Source organism: Abrus precatorius, unplaced genomic scaffold (genome assembly GCF_003935025.1).
Source record: "Abrus precatorius isolate BTA unplaced genomic scaffold, Abrus_2018 Scaffold6, whole genome shotgun sequence".
Taxonomy (NCBI): domain Eukaryota; kingdom Viridiplantae; phylum Streptophyta; class Magnoliopsida; order Fabales; family Fabaceae; genus Abrus; species Abrus precatorius.
This window is the reverse complement of record NW_020874406.1, coordinates 746,611-768,937: the sequence shown is the minus strand read 5'-3', so window position 1 is coordinate 768,937 and position 22,327 is coordinate 746,611. Positions and strand designations below refer to the sequence as shown.

General features: G+C 38.0%; 1 non-coding gene and 1 pseudogene across 1 annotated transcript; one reads left to right on the top strand and one right to left on the bottom strand.

The window, feature by feature from the left end:
- Window positions 1-14,001: 14,001 nt before the first annotated feature.
- LOC113869217 overlaps window positions 14,002-22,327 on the bottom strand; it is a 144,435-nt pseudogene continuing 136,109 nt past the window's right edge.
- On the top strand, window positions 17,372-17,478 carry LOC113870506. The gene has a single exon (XR_003505530.1). It is a non-coding gene; the product is annotated as a small nucleolar RNA R71 (small nucleolar RNA).

Sequence of the window (22,327 nt, the reverse complement as noted above, 5' to 3'; positions counted from 1 at the left end):
ATGATAAAGTCAGATGCCGGTTTAGGCAATAAATGCTATTTTCTATTCAAAACTCAACCCTCTACCTGTATCTCTTACTTTTCTTTTATAGGCAATATTTTGGGTTAATGGGCTTCATGAATCAGCTTTGTCTTAAGCCTTCTGTCTAAGTAAATAATTAATGATTATCTTCCTTAATCTATTCAATCATCTGCAATTTATCTTAATCTGACTGGAAGGGTGTTCATCTTTTTAGGCTGAACGGGTATTCAGATTCCTTCTTTCGTCATAGTGACTGAGTAGTATCCTATCTAATACATTAGTCCCCCAAGCCCGAGGAAGTATGACATAAGGGCTTATTTAGATCCACTGAACTTGGTACTATGATTTTCTTTTTCATAGGCCGAAAAGGTTATGATCAGTGCGACCCATAGGGCATTTGGTTTGAAATCTATTAGTGTTAGGCCAGGGAGGTATTCGGGTTCTTTGTCAGAGACAAAGTGACTTATCTTTTGTATTTTTGCTTGCCAAACCTTATGATATATCAGTATTTTAGGGTTTTGGCAGATTTACGATTTCAGTAAATTAGGGTTTTCTCGTAGGTCGTGCTTTGAAACAAAAGGTTACTCGTTCATATCCGTTGATTTGGAAGAGATCTGACAATTAAAAAGGGGTGTGACCCTTCATCTGCTCGAAACTGTAAGTTCTATTAATATATGGTGGTCCAAGGATCATGTACACTGTCTACTCTACACCGAGGGGTATACTTTACTAATTTCTTGGAAGTTTTCTCCCTTATAGATTTCAAGGCATGTTTGTCTTGCTTTCTTCTTCTCCTTTTATTCTTTCATGGCCGATTCAATCGAGTTGGGGGACTCCTTATCGGACCAATTAAGGCCGAATATTGTTTATGATGAGGTAGAGGATTTGAGTGAGACTGAAAGAGGATGTTTCTTCTCGACTAATTGGTATTATAAACGATCCGGATACAACTATTAGGGATTCTGGAGATGAAGTTGAATTCTCTAACACCGTGAGGAGGGCCCTGAGTCAGGCAAGTCATTGTCGAATGCTAGTCCCCCGAGAGAAAGGCCCAAGTTTCTGCCTTGTACAATTCCCAGTTACGAATGGGTGGACGGTGAAGTGGCTGCATATTTCTCATGCTTCCAACAAAATAAGCGACTACAAGCCTTTGTAGATCATTGTAACATATTACTATGGGAGGCTTTAGACCTCTATTCAATAACTATCAATGTCTGTCGAGGGGATGGCTCAGGAGATCTCGAACTAAACTTTTTAGGTGATGGTGTTGAGATGATCGACACCTTTGTATATGAATGTATGTTTATGGAATTAAGTATAAAACTTCTGTTTGATGAATTTCAAATGGGTGTGTTGAGGGTTTTGAATGTTGCGCCGACACAACTTCACTCGAACGGGTGGGCGCAATACAAGCGTTCAGAATCTTGTGTAAATTTCATTATATAGAGCTTAGCATAGGTTTGTTTCTTCATTTTTTTGTACTCGTCCTTCAGACAATGCAAGGTGGGTATCACTAATAAGGCAGGCTGAGCTGTCCCTTTTTAAGCCTTATACTTCTTCTTTCAAGGGTTTCAAAACTGGCTACTTTAAAGTAACTGTCCACCCCATCGGTAAAAAATACTTTTTTGACACTGAAGATAGACCTCTCTTCCCCTTTCATTGGACCCGAGTCCCTCGTCGATATGTTGTGTATTCGGAAGAGATGTTGACCCCAGGGGAGTTATCGACATTGGAGTATATAAAATCTCTTCCTCTTGAACTCCCTACTCGAGCTATTATCCTTTTGCCGAAATCTGCTAAGCGATGCTTGGATATGGAGCCTATGCTTTGTCACTTTATTCTTAAATTTGGGTACCAGATTATATTGATTTCACTTCTTATTTTTATTATAGGTATAATGGCACAAAGAGGACTTGATGTGGGTTATCGTCATGCACTGAGAGAACGAGCCCCTGAGGGTACATCGGTTGAGAAGCACCGACATCCTCAACTGGATCGTGTTCCGGATCTAGCCGAGGCACGTCCTTCTCTGCAGGATCTTCCTCTTGCTAAAGGTTATTCAAAGAAAAGAAAAGACAAAGGGAAGGGGAAGGAGTCCGAGAGGGAGCGAAAGCGTATACATGCTCGTGCCAAGGAATCCATTGGTCCAAGCAGCTCTTCGGTACAAACTGTCATCCCTCTGGTGGTCTTTCCAGATAACTTTTTTAACAAGGAGGTCTAGCCTACCAAGCTTGTATCTTTGAACCTATTATTGGAGACCTATAGGGCTGTTGTAAATCAGCAAGATAACAAGTCTCGATGGCAATGATACTGTGAGTTGCAGTCCCGAGCTATGGTGATGGCACGTAGATTGGCTTTAGAACCTTTGCTTCAACTAGAGAAAGTTCAAAGTCATTTCTCATCGGCCCAGCGAGCTTTGGAGGAAAGTGAAGAAGTTCGATCTAATTTGGTCGAGACAAACATAGCGCTAGAGGTTGAAGTAGCTCAAGTCAAGGGGCACTTCAATATTATTGAGGATTAGCTATGCGTAACCGAAGAGGCCCTAGGGGTCAAAAGCTTGGAGTTGGACAAGGACTTGGCAAGAGAGAGGCAAAATAAAGAGAAAGCCGATGCCGATATGAGGTGTTTACTGTTGAGTGCAATGGCAAGATTATTGCCAAATATGAAGCCGGATTCCATCATGCCATGCGACAGGCAATTGAGTTTTGCCATGTCCCAGCTGACTTTTGCTTTGATCTGATGAGGGACTTCTTCAGTGGGAAGTTCCTGTCATACGATGATGTGGCCGATGATGTGGAGCCAGATGTCGTAGCTTCGTGCCAATCTGCTGCTGCAAACGTCTGAAGACAAGATGTTGCCGAGGGTGGGCAATAAGAAGGGTTTTCTCTTTTATTATTATTTTTTGTAAAGCTTAGGCATGTAGTGCTTATAATTTTTATAGATCTTGGCCATTTTGTGCCTTCTATTAATACAAGTTTTATTTCTATACTCGTGCCCAGAATTAAAACATATTTGTTTTGGTTAGAATGTTCGTTTGATTAATTCTTGTACTTATATATGGTTTTAGACGTTTGTGCTTTATTATGTTGATTTTCACAAAGGTGGATGTTCACCTTAGCTGAGTGGAATATGATTTTAAGTGAGTGAGGTACCCAGGAGGGGATATTATTGTTTCAATTTTAGTTAAGTCCATATTCGAGATGGAATTAAACTATTTCAACGTTTACCGAGGAGGCATGCCTATATGAAAGTAAAAGTTTTTTCGACCGTGATCGAGTAGGGGTACTTGGGGAGGGAATTAAATGATTTTATCTTTAGTAAGCATACTCGGGAGGGAATCAAATAACTTCAACCTTAACTGAGTAAGCGTACTTGCGATGGATTGTGATTCAACCTTAGCCGAGTAGTGATACTCAGGAGGAAATTTTCATTCAACTTTAGCCAAGTAGGGGTACTCAGGAGGAAATGCGATTCAACCTTAACCAAATAGACGTACTCGGAAGGGAATGTTATTTAAAAGTAGATAAGAAAATCATGTAAGAATTTATGGAGTACCTTTATTTGATAACCCCTTCTCGGGAAAACCTCTTTTAACGTTCTTTTAAGAGGGCAAAATCCGAGTAAGGAAAAGAGTGCATAGAGTTTACACATTACATTTTTTAACTACAATAATGCTTCAGATGTGACACATTTCAGGTTCTGGGCATAATGTTGCCGTCAAGGGTTTCAAGTTTGAAAGAGCCATTGTCGAAATTAGTGGTAATCTGAAATGGTTCGTCCTAATTGGCGGCGAGCTTTCCTTCTCGTCGGTCCTGGCGTGCTTCCCCAATGGCTCTTCATACTAAGTCCCTGACTTGAAACTACTTAGTTTAATCTTCGAATTGAACTTCCTTGCCATTACTCTTCTGCTGGCCTCGGTCATGATTACTGCTCGGTCACATATTTCATCTAATATGTCCAAATTATTAGATAAGGATTCATTATTAGAGTGTTCGTCAAAGTATTGCCTCCGAAAAGACGGTTCACCAATTTTGACTAGGACCATGGCATCGGTAACGTAGGTTAACCAAAAGGGTATTTCTTTTGTAGCTGTATGAGGCATGCATCGACATGCCCAAAGAATTTTAGGAAGTTTATCAGCCCACTCTCTATTTACCGATCCCAATCCTCATTTTAACTCATGGAGGATAACTTTGTTTGCTGCCTCTGCTTGTCCGTTACTCTGAGGATGCTCTACCGAAGTGACCTTGTGTTTTATATGAAGTCCCTCTAGAAATTCATTAAAACAACGATCAATGAACTGAAGGTCGTTGTCAGTAATCAGGGTGTTTGGTATGCCAAAACGTGTGATGATATTTTTCCAAGTGAACTTTTGAACATTGTTGGTAGAAATTGATGCTAGTGGTTCGGCTTCAATCCATTTGGTAAAATAATCAATTGCCACAATTAGGAATTTACACTAGCCTCTAGCTAAGGGAAGCGGTCCTAATAGATCCATACCCCATACGACGAAGGGCCAGGGGGAGGATATGGGATGGAGGGCTTCGACTAATTGGTGTATGAGTGGTCCGTGTTGTTGACATGAAATGCACTTCTCGATGAATTTTTCACAGTCTTTGGTGAGTGTTGGCCAATAGTATCCAACTCTTAGTACCTTTGTTGCCATCGTTCTTCCACCCGAGTGGGTACCGCAAATTCCTTTATGAATCTCTCTCATCACATAATTGGCCTGTTCTTCACCGAGGCACTTCAACATAGGGGTTGAAACCCCTCTCTTGTACAACTCACTGCCGAGGAGGGTGTATTTAGCTGCTTGCATTCAAATTTCGTTTGGATTAAGTTGGGTCATCAGGGAGTTTACTGTTGGCGAGATACTGGACGATTACAATCATCCAAATTTGAGGCATGTCTCCCACTTCCATGCATTCTTGTCCCAAAATGCTGGGCCTATGAATTTCTTGCCGAATAATACTCTGGAGCTGTCCGAGCTTCTGATGACATGCCAGCTTAGTTAACTTGTCAACTTGTTCATTCAGAGCTCTTGGTATGTGCCGAACACATACTTCATCAAACTCGCTTTCTAACCGCTTAAATTCTTGATAATATTGCAGCATGACCGAATCCTTTATCTGACACATACTTCATCAAACTTGCTTTCTAACCTTCTAAGATAACTCCATCTCCATAGCCACGAAGTTTTAATGACCCGTCTACATGCAACTTCCACATGTTGGCAACAACTTGTGCCTGGTTGGTAAATTCGTTAACGAAATCTGCAAGTACTTAAGCCTTAAGGAGTTTTCAGGTCTCAAAACAAATATCAAATTGGGATAATTCAACTGCCTATGCCATTAGTCGACCTGCTAATTCAGGTTTTCGTAAGATTTTTGCAACTTGACAATCGATATGTACCACCATTTTATATCCTTGAAAATAATGCCTTAGTCGTCGTGCTGTGTGAACCAGTGCTAACATTGCTTTCTCCATTAATTGGTATTGAGTTTTGGCATCCTGTAATGTTCGACTAATAAAGTATGCTGGGACTTGCTCAGGTTCTTCATGTAATAAGACCGAACTAACAGCCTTGTCTGATACGGCTAAATAGATAATCATATCATACCCTGGTCTCACCTTTGTTAGGATGGGAGGAGTTGCCAACATGTTTTTGTACTGAACGAAGGTTGCTTGACACTCGTCCATCCATGTGAATTTTTGGGACTTCCTGAATAGATCAATGAAAGGCCGAGATCTTTCCGCCATACCAAGCAAGAACCTAGCTGTTGTTAACTTTCTACACTAGCAAGTGCACTAGGATTGCAGCAAGTGATGAGTAAAATTAAGATCCAAATATCGTCTCCACAGGGAATTTAGATTCAAGTATCACTTCATAGAATTATAACCATTTAAGCTTTTTCGAAATTGTAAGGAGAGTGGTAACATCTTATAACAGCAAACTGGAACAATTAAAAGTAAAATGAACTTGCAGCAAACAAGACAATGCACATACAGTTATGTGATAACAGAGGGAGAAACCATAGCTAGGGAATTGCTTCACCAAAACAACAATGTTTAATCAATAAAGTTCTGAATTAACAAGCAATTGGAAAGAATGACAATCAGTTTCACTTTATACTATTCAGAGGTTAATTCCTTAACTCAGTGAACCTAACATTCAATTAAACCATTCTAATTCCTTAGATCTAATTCAATTCAACGTTGCTTTAAGTGTAAGAAACCAAAAGATTGCAAGATCAAAGTTCCTTATCCCTAAGAAAACTAAAATCTCGGTGATTGGTTCAGATCTGAAGAACAAATTCAATTTCCATTGACAAAGGTTCCTCTGAATTTAGTTAATCAAATTTCCATTCAATTCACACGTGAAGTTCAGAATCAATCACTCAATCTATTCCAAAGCTTGAAATCCAGATCCAAATCAATTCAACATGTTCATTTCAGATCTACAATCCCTAACTATGAACGAATTACACAGCCATGGCAGCAGAAGAAGAAAAAGAAAGAGAAGAAGAGAAGAAGAAACTCAGAAACGCCATGAAAGCTTGCTCCACTCCAATTCCTCTTCGTGAAGCTCCAAGATCTGAATCCCCACTCCTCTCTCTCACTTCCTCTAACCAGAGACTAACTAAAAAAATTGAAAATGAACAGAATCCCCTTTTTTCCGGATCGCTTCTGGTATTTATAAAATTTCCCAGATTTTCACGTTATCACTTTTATGAGAAAAAGTAGTTACGCAGAGAGTTTTTGGTTGCGCGTTAACACTTTTCCCAGAAATAGTGGCCACGCGCATTTTTCTGATATTGAGAGCTCTCTGGAACTATCACTCTGGATGATAAAAGTGACAACGCAGAGTCAAGGTAGTTGCGCGTTATCACTTTTTCTGATAAAAGTGACTACGCGCAGTTCGCCAAGTTGAAGACTCTCTGGAACGATCACTTTTGATGACAATAGTGGTTACGCAGAGCTTTCCTGATATTTTGCCTCTCTGGAACTATCACTTTTAATGATAAAAGTGGTAACGCCCAGACTTCACTTCTTCTTTGAGCTCTGAAGTGATCACTTTCACTGACAATAGTGATCACGCCCAGTCTGCAATTTCTTATTCTTGAGTTTTTAGAGTCCAGACTTGCTTCTTTCCTCTTCCTTGTCATCAAACTTCCATGAATATGATCCTTGCTCAATTTATTCCTACAAAAACAAGATTAAAAACTTAATTCCTAAGCAAAAATTTCACAATTGCTAAAATAACTACATATATAAACAAAATTCAATTCCTTCTCTTTTTCAAAGTTTTTCTGCTTTCTTTATATATTTTTCTTATCATTTGTGTTAGAATTATGCTAAAATATCAGTCAAAATATGGATTCATCACTACCCCAAACTTGAAATTTTGCTTGTCCTCAAGCAAATCAAATTAAACCAAGGGTAATTCTTCCACTTTTCAGAAACCATTTCACAACTGCTATATCAGAATTTTTCAATTTGCAATTCTGTGTTTTCTGCAAAATTTTCAATCAAGATATTCATCCAATTACTCATCATTGCAATCTCAATGCATTCATCAAATTTTAAGCCAGAATTGCTATCTAAGTGAATATATCAGCCAAGTTTATGTGAGAAACATTAAAATCATGATCACTTCTCACTGGACAGTGTTTCTCTCATCACTCAACAGTGTTTGGGTGCTGTTTTCACTCTAAATCATTAATTTCACTGCACTCTACCATATGCTTGCCCAATTTCTCTATCTCCTCTGCTTAGTACAGCCAATCACACATCAAGAGGACTTTTTACAGTTTATAACAGGGCTTAGGTTAAGGTAGATACTGAACAAAATAAGAAACAAGTTGCAATTTCAAAAGATCAGAAGCATTTTGAGTGAATGACTTTAAAACTAGTCTGGTTTAGCATCAATTCACATTAAATTCCTCAGTTATGTAGCAGACTAATCGTTTTTGTGCAGCAGAAAGAGTTTTTATTTTCCTTTTTTTTTCTCTTACTTCCATTTACTCTTTTCTTTTCGTTGATTTTTTTTTTCTTTTTCTCTGCAACAGTTTACTGCTAATTTCTTCTTTTTGATCTCCATTTTGCTCTTTTCAACTCAGATTCTATTTTTGAACTCATGTTTTCCACAGTTTTGCTGCATAATTTTTAATTTTTCTGCAGCACTTTTGTTCTTTCGTTCTGACTTTTTGAACTCAAACTTAGATAGCTTGCTACTCCCATACCCCAAACTGAAAATTTTGCTTGTCCTCAAGCAACTTAATTGGATGCTACCCCAAACTTAGTTTTAAAACTCATTCTTGAGTAAACTCACAATGCCTTTGATCAATTTGAATGGTAAAATTGGTTTTTCAGCAAGGCGTGTAAGGAAGTTAACTCAAGAAAAGGGAATATTAAGCTCAAACGGGGTAAACTAGGGCAATTAATCATAAGGGAAGGCATTTTAGGCTAACTAAGTATATCAAACATGGCCTCTATCATGTGTGTGAGAACTGTAACATGTATATTCAATTAAGAACAAGGGCAAGTTCTAGAGAATGCAGTAAAATCTGATTAATCACACAAGGAAAGAAGTAGGTAGCTCAAGTCTCACTAGGCATTTATAAGTGATCATGTGGATTAATGAAAACACAATGCACTTTTCAGAAATATATGCACCTAGTGGCAACTGCCTCATTTTTGAAAATACAAGTGTGATCTCATTTTGAGAATGGGAAAAACAACTTAAAGAAACATTTTCACACAGAATTCACAGCCAGCAGTTTATTATCTTTTCTAGTATTTTGGTGTTTTTCAACAACAATTCAGTGTAATGTGAGGCTACACATGAATAAGAGGTAGAGAATGAAACCCCCCTTTCATGGCAGCTTGTGCAAGAGTCACCATCCAATGTGTGTGAGTGTTGTGTGTGATATTCTCTGCACAAAAACACCAGATTTCCATTAACTCGCAGCAAGATAAAGGTAATTAGTTAAGAAGCTAATATAATTGCAAAATAGGTAAGTGAGAATTAAACCAAAGTGTACCAATTAGTGATTACAACCCAAAAAGTTTAAACTACCAGAAATTTACAAAAATCTAATAATAGAATTTAAATTCCTAGACTAATCTTCTGCTGCATCTTCTTCCTCTGAGCTTTCCTCTTCAGAACCTTCTTCTTCTTCTTCTTCTTCTTCTTCTTCTTCCACTACCTCTTCAAATGGTGGCTGAGGAAAGTGGGTTCTGTATATTGGCATATTCTCGAAAACAGAAGAACGAAGGCACTGGGCATTCTCTGCTAAGTCTGGAGTATGATACATTTCTTCTTTGGTCATTCCCAATTTCTGACCAATATTCAGCATAATACATTCCATTAGCATGACTCCAGCTTTGAGGCTATTATGCAGCTCAGTCTGCTTGTCAGCAAGTTGGTTCTGCCCTTCAGCTAGCTGCTTCAGAGTGTCCTTCATCATCATTGGTTTCTCTTTCTTGAATTGTGAAGGGATTGGGGCTGCAGAAGTGCAGGAAACAGTTGCATAAATCTCTTTGATCAGAGCTGCAGAAATGGATGGTGCAACTCTGATTTTCTCTTGATAATCACCAAACTCTACTCCTGCGTCTTCACAAAGTAGTGTAATTACTGAAGGAAAGGCTAATGAATCCCTTTTTGTCTTCAGTATTCCCAAGATACAGTCACTTATTACCTCTCCCACATCTATGTAGATGTTGGAGACTATGGCAAAAAGTAGAGTAGCCCTCTTCACAGCTAGTGTGGAGCTATGTTTGACAGGCATGAACGAATTTAAAATAAACATGCTCCATACTTTGGCCAAGGGCAGAAGATTCTTGGTGACAATATGCTTTGGCTTCTTAGATTGGTTGAGCTCCTATGTGGTGCCTGGTTTCCCAATCCTTTCCAGAATTTGCACAAAATCAATATCTGGACTTTCCTTAAATGTTTTGAAGTCCAGCTGTGCAGCATGTTGTGCAGAATTAATTTCCAGCACCCTGTTGATATTTGCTGGTGAGAAGTCAATTCTCATGCCTTTGACCATGGAGCTGAACTTAGGGGTTCCTTTCCCTTTAAACTTCATGGCATTGGCATAGAATTCCTGAGTTATTTCCCTCCAACCCAGGCCAGCTGTTGCACAGAAGAATTCCCAGCCTCTTTTCTGGATTTCCTCTTTAATTTCAGGATAGTTGTTCCCAGCTATTTGGAATGCTCTGTCGGGAACAATTTTTCTTCTTAGAATATTGGCTCTGAAAAAGTTTTCATGAGCCAAACTTCTGAATCTCGGATCATGTGGGGCTGGTGGTGAGGATCCTGAGGGTACAGCTGTTCTTGGTGGAGGTGATGGTGTAGGTGAGGGTGCAGGTGCAGGTGATCTGGTTGAAGGTGGTGGAGAAGGTGAGGGTGAAGATGTAGGTGCAGATGATCTTGTCTGAGGTGAGGGAGAAGGTGAGGGTTCAGATATCTGAATAGGTGAAGAGCTTGAGACACCATCAGTTCTGGCCCTTTTTGATGCTGCAGCTTGGAGATTTCTGCTGGATCTTCTTGTTGGGGTCATGGAATATGCAGCTCGCTTCTTCTTAGGGGTGGTAGAAGATGCAGCTTGCTTCTTCTTAGGAGGACCCACAGGTGTGTTGAATGAAGTCCTAACCATTTTGGAATTTTCTGCATTGAAGGAGTAATTGTCAGTTAAAAATTTTAGAATCAAGAATAATCCTATGCTGCAGAAAATTTAATCAAGCAGTTTGCAGAAATTAAAATTTTCTAATACTTCTCATCATGCAATCTGCTAATAGAACCAACACCCAATTGCACAACTTATTCAAAACATGCAAAATCTAACAGTAAAATTTTAGAGTGCACACTCTTATCAATTAACAGGGTAACGCAGAAAGATAATTACATGCCTTGACCAAAATTCCCAAGTTGTATTCATTTTGCAATCAATTATACATTTCAGATAATCCCAATTTAATGTCTAACTCAATTTCAACACAGCTATGTATTCTAATTTTCAATTCTACAGTTTCAGAAAGTTCTGTTGCTATCAGTTCAGATTCTGCAGAAATGTGGTTCATATAATATGCAATGTAATTTCAATTATCCCAGCAGAAATGTCATAGTTGACAGGGAAAGATCGATCCAAAGTATTGTCCATTCTTGAAGCAAATACTATCAAAATAGTTTCCCAACACTCATCTCGACATTTTCCAAAACAGTACATGCAGAACACAGTACAATAGATAATTTCAGACTTTCAAATTCAATATCTTTCAATCAGAACATTGTTATTAAAGTCTTTTAGGTCAAATCAATTTCTGCAGAAATTTGTTAATGTGAAAAGTGCAATGCAGAATTTAATTTTTTTTTCAGAGAACTCTTATTACAGCAAAACCTAATCTCAGTATTTTCTATCCCTAAATTGATTTGTTTGCCTCGAGCATTCTTAGTTATCCCTTTTTAGCAACTTCCCCAAAATAGTTATACAAATACAGAAACCCCAATCACAGATTTTAGAAGTGAGGGAAGTGTACCTTGGTTGAGATGCAGAAATGATATTCGAACAAGGAAGAAGAAGCTTCTGAATCGCAATGCAGAGGTTGATAAGTGGGGAGCTCTCAGAGAGGGAAGGGATTTTTTGATTTAAAAACGTATGTGCGTATTCACCCTTAGCAATATTTATAGGCACGCCCAAGCACGTGACTACTTTGGAGAATAAAAGTTACTTTTATGTTATTAAAATTCCCAGCGTGATCACTATTATTCGTAAGAGTGAATGTTCCAGAGAGTGAATTTTTCAGGGTGAGGCGCGCTTTATCACTATTGCTGAGCAAAGTGATAACGCGCAGCAAAGTGATAACTTTTTTCAATAAAAGTACTAACGCAGAGATATTAGAAGTTTACTTACCTTTGCGTAGTCACTCTTGATAGAAAAAGGAAGCGTTCCAGAGAGTTCATTTTCCCATCTGTCTCTGCGTGATCGCTTTTATCAGCAAAAGTGATTGTTCCAGCAGAAAACCTCAAATTGCCTTCTCTGCGTAGCTTCTTTTCTGCAATAAAGTGACTCCTCTCATTAATCAATTACCTCTAAAACCTCAATTAATTAAATTTTCACTCTTGAATCCATCAAATACATGCTCTTCACATTGAATCTCAGTTCAAGTATCTCAATTATGCCTCAGAAAATCAGATTCAGTGGACTATTCACATACATTATGCAGAAACTTCCAAAAATTGGTAAAATCAGATTATGCAGAATCTTAAACTCTTAACTACACATTCACCTCATCAATTCTCAGATTAAACAAACAAATGCACCTCAGAAACTCAGATTCAGCAATATTTGTGTAGAATTTTTGCAGTATATCAGAAATTTACAGAACAATAATATGCAAAATTCTAAAAACACTATAGAAAGCTTAAACTGGGTTAGAAATGTGAGTTGCCTCTCACAAAGCGCTTCTTTAATGTCACTAGCTTGACATTAGTTGTTCCTCACTCAAGAGGAACCAATTTCAAGCATGATATGTTTCTTGCAAACTCTTCTCCATGATAGATCTTCAGTCTTTGGCCATTGACCTTGAATTCCCTCCCTGTTTTCTGATCTTCTATAAGAATTGCTCCAAAGGGAGAGGTTTCCTTTATTAAAAATGGTCCAGACCATCTAGATTTCAATTTCCCTAGGAACAATTTTAACCTTGAATTGAATAACAACACTTGTTGGCCAGTTCTGAAATCTTTTTGCAGAATGAACTTGTCATGGATTCTCTTGGTTCTTTCTTTGTACAACTTTGCATTCTCATATGCTTGCTGTCTGAATTCCTCCAATTCATGCAGCTGCAGAACTCTCTTCCTTCCAGCATTTGACAGATCGAAATTAAGCCATTTTGTAGTCCAATATGCTCTATGTTCCAACTCTAGGGGTAGGTGACAGGCCTTTCCAAATACTAACTGATATGGAGACATACCAATTGGAGTTTTAAAAGCAGTTTTGTATGCCCACAATGAATCATCCAGCCTCTTTGACCAATCCTTCCTTGAGCTGTTCACTACCTTCTCCAGAATTTGCTTGATTTCTCTATTTGAAACCTCCACTTGTCCACTTGTCCACTTGTTTGTGGATGGTAAGGAGTAACAACCTTATGCTTCACACCATATTTCATTAATACAGCTTCAAGATACTTGTTGCAGAAGTGAGTACCTCCATCACTTATTAGCACTCTAGGCACACCAAATCTTGAAAAAATGTTCTTTCTTATAAAAGAAATCACTACCTTTGCATCATTTGATCTGGTGGGAATTGCTTCTACCCATTTAGACACATAATCCACTGCCACTAGAATGTATTCGTGTGAAAATAATGGGGGAAATGGTCCCATGAAATCAATCCCCCATACATCAAATAGTTCCACTTCTAAGATGTTGGTTAATGGCAGCTCATGTCTTCTTGAGATATTTCCAGTTCTTTGACATTTGTCACAGTTTTCTACATACCTTTTGGCATCTTTGAAGAGTGTAGGCCAAAAGAAACCTGCTTGCAACACTTTTGCAGCAGTTCTTGAACTCGCATGGTGGCCTCCATATTCTGAATTGTGACAATGCCATAATATCTCAGCTTGCTCACTTTGTGGAATGCATCTTCTAAGTAACCCATCTACTCCAATTTTGAAAAAGTATGGGTCTTCCCACACATAGAATTTGCTGTCATGTAGGAACTTCTTCTTTTGCTGCCAAGTAAACCTCTTTGGTATGAATTGAGTGGCCTTAAAATTTGCAATGTCAGCAAACCAAGGTATGTTATCCACTGCGAACAACTTTTCATCTGGAAATTCTTCATTTATTTCCAATGATTCAGTGGTTGAACTCTCCAAGGGTAATCTGGATAGGTGGTCAGCAACACTGTTTTCTTTTCCTTTCTTGTCTTTGATCTCTAGCTCAAATTCTTGGAGGAGTAGAATCCATCTTAATAATCTGGGCTTTGCATCCTGTTTTGTCAAGAGACATTTAAGAGCAGCATGATCAGTATATACAATCACTTTCGAACCCATTAAATATGATCTGAACTTATCAAAAGCATATACAACAGCTAAAAGTTCTTTTTCTGTTGTTGTGTAATTCACTTGTGCAGGATTTAACACTTTGCTTGAATAATAGATAGCATGTAATTTCCTATCTTTTCTCTGTCCTAAAACAGCACCCACTGCACTATCACTTGCATCACACATGAGTTCAAAAGATAGTTTCCAATCTGGTTTTGCAAGAATAGGTGCAGAAATCAGTTTCTCTTTTAAAACAGAAAATGCATGCAAACAATTATCATCAAATATGAAATCTGCATCCTTTATAAGTAAATTACTCAAGGGTTTAGCAATCTTGGAAAAGTCTTTTATGAATCTTCTATAAAAACCAGCATGTCCTAAAAAACTTCTAACTCCCTTAACATTGATAGGTGGAGGCAATTTACTAATGACTTCTATTTTAGCTTGGTCCACCTCCATTCCTTTCTCTGAAATTTTGTGACCAAGGACAATGCCTTCTTGTACCATGAAATGGCACTTTTCCCAATTTAACACAAGATTAGTGTTTTGGCATCTCTGCAAAACAGTGGATAGATTAGCTAAACAATCATCAAAAGAATCACCAAAAACAGAGAAATCATCCATGAACACTTCTATGATGTTTTCTACCAAATCAGAAAAAATAGAAAGCATGCATCTTTGGAAAGTGGCAGGGGCATTACACAAACCAAATGGCATTCTCCTATATGCAATGACTCCAAATGGACATGTAAATGCAGTTTTCTCTTGATCTAAAGGATCTACAGCTATTTGATTATATCCTGAATACCCATCAAGAAAACAATAAAATGAATGTCCAGCAAGTCTTTCTAACATTTGATCTGCAAATGGTAGTGGGAAATGATCTTTTCTGGTTGCATCATTTAATTTCCTATAGTCTATGCACATTCTCCATCCAGTCACAGTCCTAGTAGGGACAAGTTCATTCTTTTCATTAGGTACAACTGTCATACCACCTTTCTTTGGAACAACTTGGACTGGACTTACCCAATTGCTGTCAGAAATTGGGTATATTATTCCTGCATCTAACAGCTTTATGACCTCTTTTTTAACTACCTCTTTCATGGCTGGGTTTAACCTCTTTTGTGGCTGCACAACAGGCTTAAAATTCTCTTCAAATAAAATTCTGTGCTTACAAAATGAGGGATTTATACCTTTCAGATCTGCAATACTCCAGCCAATTGCAGATTTGTGTTCTCTCAAAATTCTGAGCAATTTTTCCTCTTGTTCTTCCTTAAGTTCATTATTGATGATGACTGGATTTTCATGTTTTTCATCCAGAAATGCATACCGCAGGTGTGAAGGGAGTTGTTTCAGTTCTAGCCTTTGCTTTTCCTCTTCTTTATCATCCTTTTCTAGCTTCTCCTTCACTGAATTTTCTGCAGATTTTCGAATTGGCAGAGTTTCTAGTTGCTGCTGCACTTCCTTAATGCATTCTTCATGCAGAAGTTCAGATTTGTTGCTCCCTGCAGATATTATTTCTTCTAACACCGCAAGTTCATCAATTTCATTAATATGGCGTTGTGTAATGAAAGCATCCAGTATATCTACCTTCATACATGTGCTATCTTCAATTGGATATTTTAAAGCTTCAAACACATTAAACACTACCTTCTCATCTTGAACTCTAAGCATAAGTTCACCTTTCTGCACACCTATCAAAGCTCTCCCTGTTGCAAGAAATGGTCTCCCTAGGATCAAAGGAATGTTAGAATCCACCTCCATGTCCAGAATTACAAAATCTGCAGGAAAAATGAACTTGTCAACTTTAACTAATAAATCTTCAACAACTCCATATGGATAAGTGTATGATCTATCAGCTAGCTGCAGTGTAATGTTGGTGGGCTTCACTTCCTCTATGCCAAGTTTCTGCAGAACAGCCAATGGCATCAGATTTATGCTTGCTCCCAAGTCACACAATGCTCTTCCCACAGTGTAGTTTCCTATTTCACAAGGAATGCTAAATTATCCAGGATCTTTCAGCTTTTGAGGAAGTTTTTCTTGAGAATAGCACTGCACTCCTCTGTTAAAGGTACTGTTTTATCATGCTCTAGCTTTCTTTTTCTGGAAAGTAGTTCTTTCATAAACTTTGCATATGAGGGCATTTGCTCCAAAGCTTCTGCAAAAGGAATGTTAATTTGTAATTTCTTAAAGACATTCATAAACCTTTCAAATTGTTCCTCTTGTTTAGGATTCTGAACTCTTTGAGGATAGGGCAGCCTCTTGTATTTTTCTGGATCTATTGGCTTACAAGCTTCCTCAAAGAGTTGCTTTTTGGTTTTCCTTTCAGAATTCATGGGAACTTTTTCTTTTTCTTCTGAATGATCTTTCTTTAATAGCTTAAAATTTCCTTGTTGCAGATCTTGTTCAATGTTTCTTTCTGCTACATCATTTACTTTCTTTTCTGCTGGTTTAAGGCTTGCAACTACAGCTCCACTCCTTGTAGTTATGGCTTGACATTGCTCTTTAGGATTGATTACTGTATTGCTTGGAAATCTTCCTTCATCCCTGCTGGATAATTGTTCAGCTAATTGTCCAATCTGTGTCTCTAGTTTCTTCATGGAAGCTTCTTTGTGTTTGAAGCTTGTTTGAGTCACCTTCATGAATTGCAGCATAGTTTCTTCCATCTCAGTCAACCTCTCATTCATAGGCTTGGAAAATTTCTGATTTCCTTGAGGTTGAGTGGACAAATTTCTTTGAAAATAAGGCTGTTGTGTTGCTGGACCTGCATTAGAAAAAGGCAAATTTGAATTAGAATTCTTTGCAGCAGAATATTGATTATTCCAATTAGAATACTGCTGAGTTCTATTATTCAAAAATTGAAATCCAGGGGGATATGATGGCTGTGGTCTCTGAAAATTGTTCATATAATTCACTTGCTCTTGTGGTTCACTTGTGGATGCCTCATGCACCATTTGCATGGTTTCCTCCACAAAAGTCACAACTTAGCTGACTGGTAGGCATACTCCCTGTTTGCAGATTGTTGATTTGTTGTGTTAAGGCAGCTAATTGTTCTGAAAACATTTGATTTTGTAGCTGATTTTGTGCAAGAAAAGTTTCCAGAACTTTAGCTTCATGACCAGAGTTTCTTCCTTGGTTCCTTGAGTTTGAATTCTGATACATTGAAGATGCCATCATGTCAATAATCCTCTAAGCTTCTTCCAAGGACTTTGTATTTAATGAACCTCCAGCAGCAGCATCAACCATTGTTCTTGTTACTGCATTCATCCCATTATAAAAAGTCTCTAATTGCATCCAATCTGGAATACAATGATGTGGACACCTTCTAAGCAGTTCTTTGTATCTTTCCCATGCTTCATACAATGATTCTCCTTCTTGTTGCACAAAGGATGTAATTTCTCCTCTCAACTTAGCAGCTTTAGATGTAGGGAAGTACTTAGTTAAAAACTTATTCACAAGTTCTGTCCAGGTTGTGATGCTTCCTTGTGGTTGAGCTTGTAACCAACATTTTGCTCTATCTCTCAAGGAAAAAGGAAATAGTCTTAATCTGATAGCTTCTTCACTAACTCCATTCATTCTTATGGTGTCACATAGCTGCAGAAAATTTGAAATATGCAGGTTAGGATCATCAGAACTTCCTCTAGCAAACTGATCCTGTTGGACTAAATGTAGTAGGGCAGGTTTAATCTCAAAATGGTTGGCTTGAATAGTTGGCCTAATTATAGAAGAGTTAAAACCTTGCATGTTAGGAATAGCATAGTCCCCTAATGTTCTAAATCTGTTCTGTTCTGCCATTTCTATTGCTGGATTTGGTTGTCTCAAGGGTGTAGATGTTCTTTTCACTCTAGGATTACTCTGAGATTCTGGAGAATGGACAGCTTCTAACTCACTATCACTCCCTATGGCTTTTTCTGCTCTAGACTCTTTTCTCAATCTTCTCAAAGTTATGTCTATGTCAGGATCAAAGACCAGAATTGATTTATTCTTGTTTTTACCACGCATATACAAATCAGTTTAAAGCAAAATTAGACCACAATTGATATTCAGAAATGTACAACAGAATTCATGCAAATTCTATCAGTAAAAGCATATAGAAACTTAAATCTAGCAGTTGCAGAATTGTAAAATCATGTACAAATATGCAGAATGGCAATTATAACTATGAAGAACAATGAAAATTGAAATTATGCAGATAACAAAGATGTAAAAATTCTATGCAGCAGACAGAAATATTATGCAGAATATTACACAAGGTGCAGTAAAATTATGCAGAAAGCAATTTGAAAGCAAAGCAACAAAATAAATGCTCAATCTAGTTACTTTTCTACTACTAATGATATTGAAATGCAAAATTCCCCGGCAACGGCGCCAAAAACTTGTTGTTAACTTTCTACACTAGCAAGTGCACTAGGATTGCAGCAAGTGATGAGTAAAATTAAGATCCAAATATCGTCTCCACAGGGAATTTAGATTCAAGTATCACTTCATAGAATTATAACCATTTAAGCTTTTTCGAAATTGTAAGGAGAGTGGTAACATCTAATAACAGCAAACTGGAACAATTAAAAGTAAAATGAACTTGCAGCAAACAAGACAATGCACATACAGTTATGTGATAACAGAGGGAGAAACCATAGCTAGGGAATTGCTTCACCAAAACTCCAATGTTTAATCAATAAAGTTCTGAATTAACAAGCAATTGGAAAGAATGACAATCAGTTTCACTTTATACTATTCAGAGGTTAATTCCTTAACTCAGTGAACCTAACATTCAATTAAACCATTCTAATTCCTTAGATCTAATTCAATTCAACGTTGCTTTAAGTGTAAGAAACCAAAAGATTGCAAGATCAAAGTTCCTTATCCCTAAGAAAACTAAAATCTCGGTGATTGGTTCAGATCTGAAGAACAAATTCAATTTCCATTGACAAAGGTTCCTCTGAATTTAGTTAATCAAATTTCCATTCAATTCACATGTGAAGTTCAGAATCAATCACTCAATCTATTCCAAAGCTTGAAATCCAGATCCAAATCAATTCAACATGTTCATTTCAGATCTACAATCCCTAACTATGAACGAATTACACAGCCATGGCAGCAGAAGAAGAAAAAGAAAGAGAAGAAGAGAAGAAGAAACTCAGAAACGCCATGGAAGCTTGCTCCACTCCAATTCCTCTTCGTGAAGCTCCAAGATCTGAATCCCCACTCCTCTCTCTCACTTCCTCTAACCAGAGACTAACTAAAAAAACTGAAAATGAACAGAATCCCCTTTTTTCCGGATCGCTTCTGGTATTTATAAAATTTCCCAGATTTTCACGTTATCACTTTTATGAGAAAAAGTAGTTACGCAGAGAGTTTTTGGTTGCGCGTTAACACTTTTCCCAGAAATAGTGGCCACGCGCATTTTTCTGATATTGAGAGCTCTCTGGAACTATCACTCTGGATGATAAAAGTGACAACGCAGAGTCAAGGTAGTTGCGCGTTATCACTTTTTCTGATAAAAGTGACTACGCGCAGTTCGCCAAGTTGAAGACTCTCTGGAACGATCACTTTTGATGACAATAGTGGTTACGCAGAGCTTTCCTGATATTTTGCCTCTCTGGAACTATCACTTTTAATGATAAAAGTGGTAACGCCCAGACTTCACTTCTTCTTTGAGCTCTGAAGTGATCACTTTCACTGACAATAGTGATCACGCCCAGTCTGCAATTTCTTATTCTTGAGTTTTTAGAGTCCAGACTTGCTTCTTTCCTCTTCCTTGTCATCAAACTTCCATGAATATGATCCTTGCTCAATTTATTCCTACAAAAACAAGATTAAAAACTTAATTCCTAAGCAAAAATTTCACAATTGCTAAAATAACTACATATATAAACAAAATTCAATTCCTTCTCTTTTTCAAAGTTTTTCTGCTTTCTTTATATATTTTTCTTATCATTTGTGTTAGAATTATGCTAAAATATCAGTCAAAATATGGATTCATCACTAGCTAGTGCAGCTATTCGGCCAGCTAACCATTGTACTTCTTTCATATTACGAGGGCTAGTCATATCAAAAATAGCATGGCACTTGTCTGGATTTTCCTGAATTCCTCTTTCTAAAAGCATAAATCCTAAGAATTTTCTATTGGCTACCCCAAATTTGCATTTCTCAGGATTAAACCTCATCTCATGCCGTTTTACTTCAACGAATACTTCGGTTAAATGGCCAACATGATTGTCAAGGGAGATGGACGTAACTACCATATCATCAATGTATACTTCCATACACCTCCCTATTTGTCGTGCAAAAATCTTATCCATCAACCTTTGATATATAGGCATTTTTAAGGCTTCAGCATAACCTTATAAGAAAAATTTGCCGTGTCCGTTATAAAAGTCGTCTTCTCTTTATCTGGAGGGTACATATGAATTTAGTTATATCTGGAATATGCATCCAAAAAACTGAGTATTTTGTGCCTAACAGCTCCATCGACCAAGGTGTCGGTATTAAGTAGGGGATATGCATCCTTGGGGCATGCTTTATTTAGGTCAGTGAAATCCGTGCACATCCTCAATTTCCCACTTGCCTTTCTTACCATGATCACATTAGCCAGCCAAGTGGAGTATTGTACTTCTTGGATAAATCTTGCTTGTAATAGTGATCACATTAGCCAACAAGGTGTATAAATCTATGCAGCCTCAAGTTTCCACTCGCTCTCCTGAAAATCCGACAAGTGGTTCATTATACTCCTTCAATTCCTCTTCTGGTATTCCTAGCTATTTGAAGGTATTCCAATACAGGATGTTAGACGAACTCCCTTGATCAATTAGGGTCTTGTGGACAGTGCAGTTAAAAATGTCGACGCTTGTAACCATGGGGTCATCCTAAATTGGGTCCACCCCTTGAAAATCTCTACCGGTAAATGTGATGGGAGGGATCCTTATTCTGTTTCCTAATGATACATGATTTACTGACCGAACATGTCTCAAATGTCTTTTCTTGGCCGATTTCTAGCAAATCCTCCTGCTATGGTATTAATAACTCGATGAGAGTATTTCTCGCGCTCATTATGATGCTTGACAGGTGGTTCTTTTGACTTACTACGCTACCTTTCTGCCCTCCTCTCAACATATCTTCTTGAAGGTTCAAACTGGTAATTCCTATCCCTCTCGATGTGTGTTTGTTCAATCCCTGCAGATGTCCTGCTTTAATCAAGTCCTCAATGTGGTCTTTAAGGGGGCTGTACATTCCTCAGTGGTATGTTCCCTATTTCTGTGGTAACGACATGATTTTGACTTGTCTGCCCGAGGGGGAGTATTTGGCATGCCTAGGGATGGTTAGTATCTCAGTTGCCAATGCTTGCTCGAGTATCCTTGACCGATTGGTGTTTAGAGTAGTATAAGTGGTATACTTAGGTCCTCTCGGGGGTTGCTCACCTCCACCTCTCCGGTCTTTATTTTCCTGTCTATTTTTGAATGGTTCACTCCTGTCACCCTCTCTTTGGTTTGACCCCAGTTCCATTCAGACTTGGCCTCGGTATTCGGCCAACTCTTCCACCTACATGTACTTTGTTGCCCGACTTCTCAATTCATCTAAATCAACAGGTGGTTTTCTGCATATACTGTTGACAAAAGGTCCTAGTTTCAAATGTAACACCTTAAATTTAATTTTAAATAACAAGTTTAACAAAATGAGAGAAATAAAATTTCATTCAAAATAGTTTTTCCTATGCATAATTCATTCAAATATTTTGAAATAAGGATGGATTACAACTTGCATCAAATCATTACTATAGGACTAATTCAATTACATCAAAGTTCAAATAAATCTCCAGCTTTATAGCAATTTCATCCATCCCTTCACTGGGTCTAGTGCTGATCATCTTGGTTACTTGAAAAATAAATGTAAGGGTGAGTACTCTACACTATCCATCACACAAACAATATAAATACTCACCTTGCACACTCACATGTATTCCTAACATATCCTACTTAATTATAAACAATCATAATCAACACTTTCAAGCATTCTAAATTAATTCACAACTGATGCGCTCATTGCACCAATCAACATTTTACACACACACGTGTGCTCACTGCACGTAGTCACACTCACTGTGGCACTATGATCACAGTTTCACACAATGGATGGTCGCCAGTTACCCTCGCATCACGGATACCACGTGAGCAGTCATGAGTCACTCGAGAAAGGTGTTGGTCAGAGGTCTAGTTAGGAGGAGAGTGTGTGGCTTATGGTGCACCCACGCTCACTGTTGGTG